Below are 10,946 nucleotides of genomic sequence, written 5' to 3' on the forward strand. Positions count from 1 at the left end.
TACTCTTTCCTTGGTCATATTGCCTTTACAGAAAACCCCTCCTTTTAGGCATATTCCCTTGTACAGAAAATTTCCTTTCTCTTATTTCCGGCTATTCTTTGTACAGAAACTACCTCTCTTATTCCAGGCCATATTGCTTTGTACAAAAATACCTCTCTTTTTTTCCAGGCCCTATTGCCTTTGTACAGAAAACCTTTTTACCAATTTCCGTACAGCCCTGAGAGAGAGGTATGAAGACCAACTGATGGGGTCCATTTACTGGTCACTACGGCTGACGGGATCGAGTTTGTGGTAGCCTCAGGCTTCAGGCCAGTAAGTGGATGGCATTTTTTTTCAAAATTACGGGTACCAATAGGGAAATTTATGTATAAAAACTAGTAATGTAATCAGTCTAATTACAAAACCCCTTTTTTAGATAACAACATTCTCTGTCAGCATTAGAAAACCTTTTTTAGGAGTTATGATCATTTATGATTCTAAAATTTCACAGGTTTAGACAGGGAGCAAGATAAACTTTAAGAAACCTTGAAGATTTAAAAAAAGTGGAATTGTGTAATTGTTGATATCTTTTAAAGATTATTTTTTCTACAGCGTCCAGCATAGGGAATTATACCTTCACCAGGTTGATAAACCATTATCATATTGACCTCATTAAAAGTTAATCATTGTATGCTATCAATATTGTAACAGAGGTCATTATTAATTATATTCATTTCAATAACTCTGATGGGAATTGAACCTGTGACCCCTGAGTTACTCAACGAATGGTGTGAAAGAGAATTTCTTTCTAGCCGAGCGTTATATTGCAGCTATATACAAGGGTTTCAATATTATTACAGTATTAATGTTATTTTATGAATTTTTAATTCTGATGCTAGAACCACCTTAACCAGTGAAGACATACCCCTGGTATCATCCTCTTTTGTCAGATAGATAAGTTTTTGAATTAAAAATGTCTTGAAAATATTTTTTAGATTTTAATTCAGACTGACAAATTAATTTCAATTAAAAAGTAATCATGAAAATAATGGTTATGATAATGAGAACAGGTATTCATAAAATCTCGTGATCTAGAGTTTCCAACATAAAAAACAAAATCAGGAAGCCATCTTAAAGAACCGGGTTTAAAATTATAATAAGAAAATGAAAATGTGAATCTATTTACAAACTTTGCATTTAAAAAATGTTTAACATGCAAATGAAGCTGAGTCACCATGATCATCGATGGCTGATTTTGTTTATTTGTTTTGTAGATTATAGGTATCATAACTCTAGAGGATGTGATTGAAGAGCTCATTCAGGAGGAGATAATAGACGAGACAGATGTTTATGTAGACATTCATAAACGGATACAGGTAGCACGGGCACAGAAAGCTCGACGGGACCGGGTAAGTGTGGTGTGTTCAGCAAGATATAATGATAATTAATCAAAAAAATAAATTAACTAATTGCTTGAAATTATTTTGCTAAAATTTAAAAATAGATTGATCATAATACAGAAATGTCTTGATTCAAGATGGCAGTCATTAATTACTGCTTTTAATGCTTAGAATACTTATCTTCACAAATTCATTTTCGTCGTTTTTTGTTGGCATTTTCTAATTTGAAGTAAAGTGATTGCTTTTTCTTCTGCATGATTTTTGTTTTAAGTTGCTTCATCTTTTGCATTACATTTAAATGTCATATTATAATGTACATTATGTATAATATATGATAATTATATTTTGATGACAATTATGTACATCTGTATTTCTAATCCAATTACTCATCACATAATCCTATAAGGTAGTCCAGCTGACCTGAGGGCAGCACACCATGAACATACTCCTGTTACTATACAGAATATCAGTAATGTTTAATAATATGTCAGGTACATATCTCTGTTTACAAACTCTTCATCATTAACTAGACATGCAGTTCCTTCAGGTGCAATGTTTCCATCTTTAGCCATGTCACCCTTCCCCAGTGTTGTCTGTACAGGTTCATTATTGCCATCATTAGCCGTGTCACCCTTCCCCAGTGTTGTCTGTACAGGTCCATTGTTGTCATCATAAGCCGTGTCACCCTTCCCCAGTGTTGTCTGTACAGGTTCATTGTTGTCATCATTAGCCATGTCACCCTCCCCCAGTGTTGTCTGTACAGGACCATTGTTGTCATCATTAGCCGTGTCACCCTTCCCCAGTGTTGTCTGTACAGGACCATTGTTGTCATCATTAGCCATGTCCCCCTTCCCCAGTGTTGTCTGTTCAGGTCCAATGTTGTCATTATTAGTCATGTCACCCTTCCCCAGTGTTGTCTGTACAGGTCCATTGTTGTCATCATTAGCCATGTCACCCTTCCCCAGTGTTGTCTGTACAAGTCCAATGTTGTCATTATTAGTTGTGTCACCCTTCCCAAGTGTTGTCTGTACAGGTCCATTGTTGTCATCAATAGCCGTGTCACCCTTCCTAAGTGTTGTCTGTACAGGTCCAATGTTGTCATCATTAGTTGTGTCACCCTTCCCCAGTGTTGTCTGTACAGGTCCATTTTGTTGTCATCATTAGCCATGTCACCCTTCCCCAGTGTTGTCTGTACAAGTCCAATGTTGTCATTATTAGTTGTGTCACCCTTCCCAAGTGTTGTCTGTACAGGTCCATTGTTGTCATCATTAGCTGTGTCACCCTTTCCCAGTGTTGTCTGTACAGGTCCAATGTTGTCATCATTAGCCATGGCACCCTTCCCCAGTGTTGTCTGTACAGGTCAAATGTTGTCATCATTAGCCGTGTCACCCTTCCCCAGTGTTGTCTTTATTTAGTTTTTCCATCCTTCCCAAATTCCATTCACTTCCCATTACACAGATTGTGCATAGTCGCCAGGTCTCAGTGGATAACCAGGGGGCTGTCGCCGGGGTCGCCACTGACCCTCAGGTATTGATGGAATCTCTAGATCTTGTGAGTTCCATATGGATGTCTGCTAGCTTGTTTGCTGTTCTCTCCTTCCCTAAAGCTTAATGAAGCTATATAATTAACGGTGTATTTTAATCCAACTACTTCTAACATACTAATCAGACATATTGAAGTGGTGTGTTCCAACATTTGCCTAATCTCCCCTACACTCAATACAACAACTTGCCAGGATAGCATAAAAATGTGATTTTCTGCTTAAAATCTCTGAAATCTGTTGAAAATTTATTTCTGAGATTGCTTTTCTTCTGCATGTGTGGTAATGCTCATGAAGTTATTTCTGTTTATCCTATGTAAATTTTAGCACCAGTCTACCCTCCTGGTCACGTTTTCTTAGTTCTAGTTGTCCTATCAATTTAGAATTAACTATTAACATACATCCTTATCCATCAATATCTAACCTGAGTCACATGGTTTTGTGCGATGTTGCAGATGACACAAATTAAAAAGAGATGGCAGTGTGTAGATATATATGTAAAAGAGACACAATACAACTGAAGCTGATCATCCAAATGTACCTGTCAAGGGTCTGTGGTGACCAAACTGGTGATGACCAGTTTGTGTGACCAAATAGGTGATGACCAGTTTGATGGTCACTTCAAACAATAACCCAATTAAAGCAGTATTTATTTATATTTATTTTTTAATATTATTTAATTCATATATCGGTCCCTATTGTGTTATGTATGTATTATAATTCCTTGTATAAGGTAGGAAGTCATGAGTGTCTTTACAAAAACAATGAATTAATCTTCAATTTTATTCCTTGAATATCAAAATGAACAGGAAAGAAACAAAATAAATATAATGGATTGATAGATTAAAAAAAATGAGTTTGTGAATTAATATCCTGTGTCACAGAGGGCTGGGATAATTCTGTATCATTTTAACAGAAAAGAAAAAAAAAAGAAAAAAAAAAAGAAAAAATCAATACATTTGATAGTGTTGCATGTTAAGTGCTGAAATGTCTTAAATGCAACCCAAGTCGTTCAGCTGGACAGAAATATGTGTTTGGTTTGAGCTCAAGAAAGATTCTGTTTATTTATTGGATTTGGCTTGCATGATTATTTAGTCAGAGATTTTCTGCTTATGTTGGTTGAGATTTAATATATGCTTTTAGCTTTTCTGGTGAAGTTAAATAAGTTTAAGTGAAACACTTAAATGTTATTTCAGATATCTTATTTCAGATGTAGACATTTGGGTAGAGATGTAATCAAAACACAAGTTAGTGTGTTAAATAATAAGTTTGCTGAGGTAGCTTTTCTTCTTCTTCATATTCTACCATATATATAACACCTACACATTAATATGGTCAATTTGTGTTCATTATTATTCCCCTACTAGTGAAACAGGGGGGTCTTTTTGGTTTCCTTTCCATCTGTCTTGTATGTACATGTATATGGACGTATGTATGTAAATGCCTGAGTTTTTCAGAATTCTAGCACTCTAACAACTTCATTCCTCAAGGGATTTTGATCAAATTTCACACAATGATACATGATCATATCATAGTCTGACAATTTCAAGTTTCAGGGTTCTGGGGTCAAAGTCAAGGTCACTGTTGCTATTTTTATCTGTTTCCATATTACATTAAAACCCCTGGTTATAGTGAAGTTGTTTTTGTCTTCATATAAACTCTCTAAGCCCTCAAATAAGGTGTACTCTTTTGTTTAATAATTTCTGGAAAAAAATATATGATGAAATTATTTGGTATTGAAACATTCTATTTGGGAATCCATTCATTTCATTGTTGGGTAATATTATTGTATACATTGTTTTTGACAGTCAATGATGAAGAGCCGATCCAATCCAATCATGAGGAATGATCGGGAAAAAGATATCCTTGATCGCCAAACATCATACTCAATGCCAGCTGCAGAAAGTAACATTAACACAGACACAGAACCCCTTCTGGGGCCCCCAGTAGTATATACCTAGGACAACAGATATCATCAACACGGACACAGAACCCCTTCTGGGGCCCCCAGTAGTATATACCTAAACAACGGATATCATCAACACGGACACAGAACCCCTTCTGGGACCCCCAGTAGTATATACCTAGGACAACAGATATCATCAACACGGACACAGAACCCCTTCTTGGGCCCCCAGTAGTATATACCTAGAACAACGGATATCATCAACACGGACACAGAACCCCTTCTGGGGCCCCAGTAGTATATACAAAGAACAACAGACATCATGATCAGTGACACAGAACCCCTTCTGGGGCCCCAAGTGGTCTTTACCTTGGTAAAGGGACATCATCAACACTGCTGTAAAATCCCTTCTGGAGCCCCATTTAGTTTATACCTAGGACAAGGGATAACCTCAACAGTGACAATTAATGAACCCTTTTGGGGCACCCAGAAGTATAAAACATGTGTCTAGGATATTGGCAGTCAGGTTATGCTCAATATATGCAACAAAAAAAAGTTTAGTAAAACATTTTCTGTATCATCTGAAAATAGTATCAACAGTTTTTGAAAACTGTATACCTTAAAAATGGTCAGAGAATGATTAGATTTTATCATTCAATCACACATACTAGCTGCCATGTGGTAATTATGTGAAGAATTATTTGTCTTTTGAATAGTTCCTATATATGTCAGATTAGAATTGGATTGTGGTGCTAGAGAAATCATTTGTAGTAACTTTAGCCTGGATCCACATATGCTCCTTGTGAAGTTTTAGTCATGATCTATTTTTCTTTGGGTCTGATCCTTACAAAACAAACAGTAAATGGAGACAGATATAGTCCTTGAATGTCACACTAATTTGGCAGTGGGATGGGAATTTTCATCCTTTTACTTTTTATTTTCACCTTCTGAGCATATAAATATAAAATCCTGAATCTTCCCAATGATAGCATGCCATACTATAGTTTTCATGGTATTTGTTCTGTGTAATTTTTTAAATCAACACAGTGATTTGAATAGTTTCAAACAAATGTCGTGATTAGAAAGTGGATTGTATTGTTATGATGATGACATATTTATACTATGTATATTTTGATATTTTTCTCAAAGATGGATGATAGGAAATTTTAAGGAAATACACTTGTTGGTTTTTATGCCTGGACAGTAACCTTTCAACAATTTTAGGCTAGCTAGGGGAATGTTGTAATTTTCTTTCAGGCAAGTATTTAACTGTGAAATGATCACTGGTTGAAGAGCTATGTTTTATCATGCAGACATTTATACCCTGCTTTTGATACCATTTTTGAGGGGTGGTGGTGGTTTGGTGGGATGGGATGGGGATTTTATGTTCCAGAATGCATGTGTATGTTACAAGTAAGTTGGTAATTCTTTCTGGTACATTTATATTAGCCAGGAGGGTTTTCCTCATTTGTTTTGTAGCAATTAAGTTATTATAGTGTACTGCTGCGGTCTCAATTTTTTCTTTTATTATTTGGTTACTTGACCCCATTAGGGTCACGATATCCTGAGACAAATAATATATTATGTAAGTTTATTTTTGTATTGTTTTATGCATTGTTAGAATAAGAGTTTTTGTTTACAGATGGCATGCAATTCAGACCAATAATAACAATTTAAGTTTTATTTTGATCTAAAACAGTGATTAGATATCAATTCACAAGAAAACATACAGGAAGTTTAATGTATAGTACAATCTAGTAACTACTTTATTCTTACAATGTATAATTCTACTACTGCTACAATACTATAGGACATATCACCAGTCACTGGTAACATCGCGGCCGATTCCATCTAGACTTTAATCAAACCTTGAACTGCTACATTTCCTTAGACGGAAAACACAATTTCCCAGGTACTAATATTTGCGTTTTCTCATGCAATCAGTTTAGCAGATTTAAATACATTCTTGTATGTGCTTAATCATAATTATCATGAAAGAATGTTAAAATTATGTCTATACCCTGGGGCTTTAATCAGAAACCGCATTACCTGTCACTCTAGTAGACACAGTACCTTAAAGTGTTTTTAGATACGAGACTCTATATACATACACATAGTTGAAATTTCTTTCTTGTGGAGTGTCCGTGGAAGCTGTTTCATTGATGCACTTTTGATTTACTTTACTGCACAGAAATATGTATCAAATGACGTGACATACCTTTCATACCTTTGAGGTTTGATACAGAGTCTTGACAGAATATTGGCCGAGATGTTATGGTTGATCTGTAGCCTTGCTCATGACCCAAGATTTCGATAGACTAGCTTGGAGTCAATGAGTAAGGAAATTTAAACATCTGTGCTCCACAATTTACAACTCAGGACTGACATAACCTAATCTCAACAGGTTATAGTGGTTTTCTCTGGTTTTCATATCCATATTAAGTATAAATGACCAATCTTATCTTTGTAGTTTTTATGTGCACATCTTATTCTTCAGTCTGTGATAAAGATATTTTTGTTTTTCTTTATAAATATCTATAATTGTTGTAGTAGTTTTGCTTGTATACTTTAGCATGCTTTCATCATGTACGTATTTCTCTCAGTTTTTTAAGAAAAAAAAAATTGTATTGATGCATATACACATGAAATGTCTTGATACAGTAAAGGTGTTAGTACCGAAATGGCAACTCCAGCTGTGTGCTCCTATGGGAGTTGAGAAAGACATTGGCTATAACCATGGATAATTATTTGTGAACCACTTTGAGACGGCTATGTTGCTGTGATACAGTGGTATATTTCATTTCAACAAATTTTATTGCAATAAATTAAAACAAATGGATTGGACAACAGGCAAGCCTATATCAGTCCTCTCCATATATAACACTCGTAATTATCATTATTATTATGTACTTTGGATATGCTGGTCATGTATACATTGTATGTTGTGTTCCAAATACTGGGGATGATGGTTCATGGGATCAAAAATTTATAAAAATTTGATACATTTTGTATTTGTTTACTATTCTTATTGTTAATTGAATTTCCATACTTTTATTAATATCATATATTATCTTATGCATAAAGCTGAAAAAGAAGAATGAGAAGCTGAGAGTCTGATTTAACGTGAAGTTCTGTTATAGATGTCGCGATAATAATGGCTCAGTAAGATGGAAAGCTGGACATATTTCAAACATAGATAGTTAATAGTATACAGTACTTGTCAAAGTTGTAACAAGTTGATCTTTTAATTTGTTTCAAGAATACAGCTATAGGATACCTAATAGCTTATCACTGCCATCAGAATGTGTAACCTCTCTTTAATATATATAAACCACATTTGGTTGTCCTTGTTTATTTGGAAGTGAGCTCGCGGATATGTCTGGTAATAAGCCCACCCCTTTCTAATGTGGGCCATTGGAAACGCCACTAAATGCCATTTCATTGCCCAGTAATTATATATAATATGACACACACACCAGGTACATTTTTGTATCTCTACCTTTCAGTTAAATTGAAGATTGTGTGTTTGCCCCGGGGACTCGATATAAGGATAAATGCGGTATATTTCCCAACTCTATCAATTGTAGCATGGGATCAGTGAATTCTAGCTGTATATAGTACTAGTTTTGTACTCTATAAAGTTTGCCATATTGGCAGATGATCAAAATTAGCCAACATTAAAAGCATAAAATTTCCCTTTGTACCAGGAGAAGGGGTATTTTGTATATAATATCCACTTTTCCTGTCAGAGGAAGATCAATATTTCACATGTATGTATTTAGCCAGACTAAATGTATCCAGCATCTCATATGAATTGAGAACTCATTTAAAATGCTGTAAATGTAAATAGAATCTAACACTCAATCCCATGTCGTATTGAATTTATTTTGTAGATTAATTTGATATATAACATAAAAGCTTGAAACTCAATATAACATGGACACTTCTTCAAGGTCATCTCTATTATAGATGACAATTGCATTTTAGCTACAAGAACAAATTTCATGAATCAGGGATCAATATGTGTTCCATTTACATGTATGCTAAAAATTGTATACTTACAAATTTATCTAGAATGGCACTGCCTTCATCCATTTTTGGAATATTTAAATATTTTCATTAAATAACTTTTCTTCTTGCATCGTTAGTGGTTGAATGATTAATACATGTATTGAATGTATACTGTTTGTCTGATGAACTGTTGTAAGTTATTATTGAAAGATACACAATGCAAATATCCAGTACCATTGTTCTATACAAAGGAACATTTGTACTTGTACATGAAATAACATGTTTACCGATTTACCAAACCCATGAATGCACTGTTAGCTTCAAATAAGCACCTCAATGTCAGGAACAAATTTTCTGATGCATCTCGAACATTCCGGAAACTTTAAGATGTTTGAATTTCTTATAAGTATATATATATACTCTAATTTACTTCTATTGCTTCTAACAAGCTGGATTCTTTCACACCTTCTAGAAATATATATATATAATGCTGCTGATCACATGTGCCAAACTTAAATTAAACTTCACAAAATTATAAGATTGAGACTGAAAATGTAAAAAAATAAATAAATGAAATAATAATAATTTGCCCCCAGTCTCACTAGAGGCATTGACTATTATACATGTACTTGTAGCATTTCTAGGTCTGGGGATGGTAAATGTGCAGGATCAAGGTGTGTTACATTGTATTCGTAATCAAAGTGTGGACAAGCTGTTAATATTTAGAGTGTATATCAGCTCTAGATTGCACAATATAAGTTTTTCCTCACGTGTTTGTGTGTACATGTATTTGTGTATGGACATCTTCGCTAGCCAAGGCTTCTGATTACATTTCACTCCACGTAATCGGAAGCCTTGGCTAGCGAAGATGATATATTGATTGACCAACAATTTCTTATGATCTCCAAAATATCTTCTTAAATGGTGTACCGGTATCTTAATATAAATGTATCCTTTTACACTACGAATATATACTAAACCACTTACAATGCTTTAGTTCTAACATCTAGTCACAGTCACTGTTGGGTGACATTTAGAGGTATATTGAAATAGTGTGTTCATTGTCACAGGCACTAGTGTCATCTACTAGCCCGCCGAACATTGTATGGATGGGCCTTATTGGGTATCGGGGAGGGCACTCGGATATTTAATTTAATATACTCTAGTGCCCTCCTCCATACCCAATAAGACCTTTCCATATATTGAACAGTGTGTCTGTGTCGCTGCTCTGTTTCATGGTTTGAACACATTAATCAGTGTTTTTCAAGCATTTTTTACTCTCCATGAATTAAAATTGGACAGCAAGTGATAAAGTGTTGGGACACCTTAACCACTCGGCCCCTTCTTCCATCTGGGCCAACAAGAGTGATTTATATAAGTTGGTAAACTTGTTTCGCAATTGTTGTAAAATAAATAAAGTTTAAAAAGTAAATTCAAGGACTAATATGTTAGAGTTCTTTGGCTTCATTTCTACATACTTTTTATAGAGAAATTCAATATTCAACGACCTTCAAATATATAGGTCTGTATGAACCATGCATTATTATTAATTATGGGCATGTAGGCAAAGAAGCTTGTGGTCGTGTACAAGATGAAGCAATACTTTTTATCAGTTGTAGCCAGTAGAATATGTATATTGAATGAAACTTTTATATAAGGTGTCTCTAACAATAATTGTATTATCATTAATACAATAGGATTTGTAGCCTTTCTATTGTTACTTTTATTATTATGCAAGCATTATAACGGTGCTTTTAAATTATATTCCATTAATTATTCCTTATTGTGCTGTGATGTATACGTGTTGTAAATCTAAATAAATTTTATGCATTAATCAATCCCGAGTTGTTTCCTTCTCATTTAGAATATGCAGTTCCTTGACATTTTAAGAGCCACGGCTATTATGCTCTTCTGACCTCAAGTGGTTGAGCAGATACATTTTGTAGGATGGCCCTATTCAACAATGTTAGAGGTTTTACACGGCAAGATACTTTTGACAGGCGCCGTCGCAGTCGGCAAAATCATATCCGATTGAATCAAAGTACTGGAAGTACTGTAAACGAACATTATTGTTTAATGCAAAATCAGTAATCTTCTTAGTTTTAAGTTG

General features: G+C 34.6%; 1 long non-coding RNA gene across 1 annotated transcript; it reads left to right on the top strand.

Annotated features, from left to right (window-relative positions):
- Positions 1–1,225: 1,225 nt before the first annotated feature.
- LOC117319779 lies at positions 1,226–10,477 on the top strand. Its single transcript, XR_004530819.1, has 3 exons — positions 1,226–1,388; positions 2,838–2,930; positions 4,728–10,477. It is a non-coding gene; the product is annotated as an uncharacterized LOC117319779 (long non-coding RNA).
- Positions 10,478–10,946: the final 469 nt, after the last annotated feature.

This window comes from Pecten maximus, unplaced genomic scaffold, assembly GCF_902652985.1.
Source record: "Pecten maximus unplaced genomic scaffold, xPecMax1.1, whole genome shotgun sequence".
In the NCBI taxonomy this organism is placed as follows: Eukaryota; Metazoa; Mollusca; class Bivalvia; order Pectinida; family Pectinidae; genus Pecten; species Pecten maximus.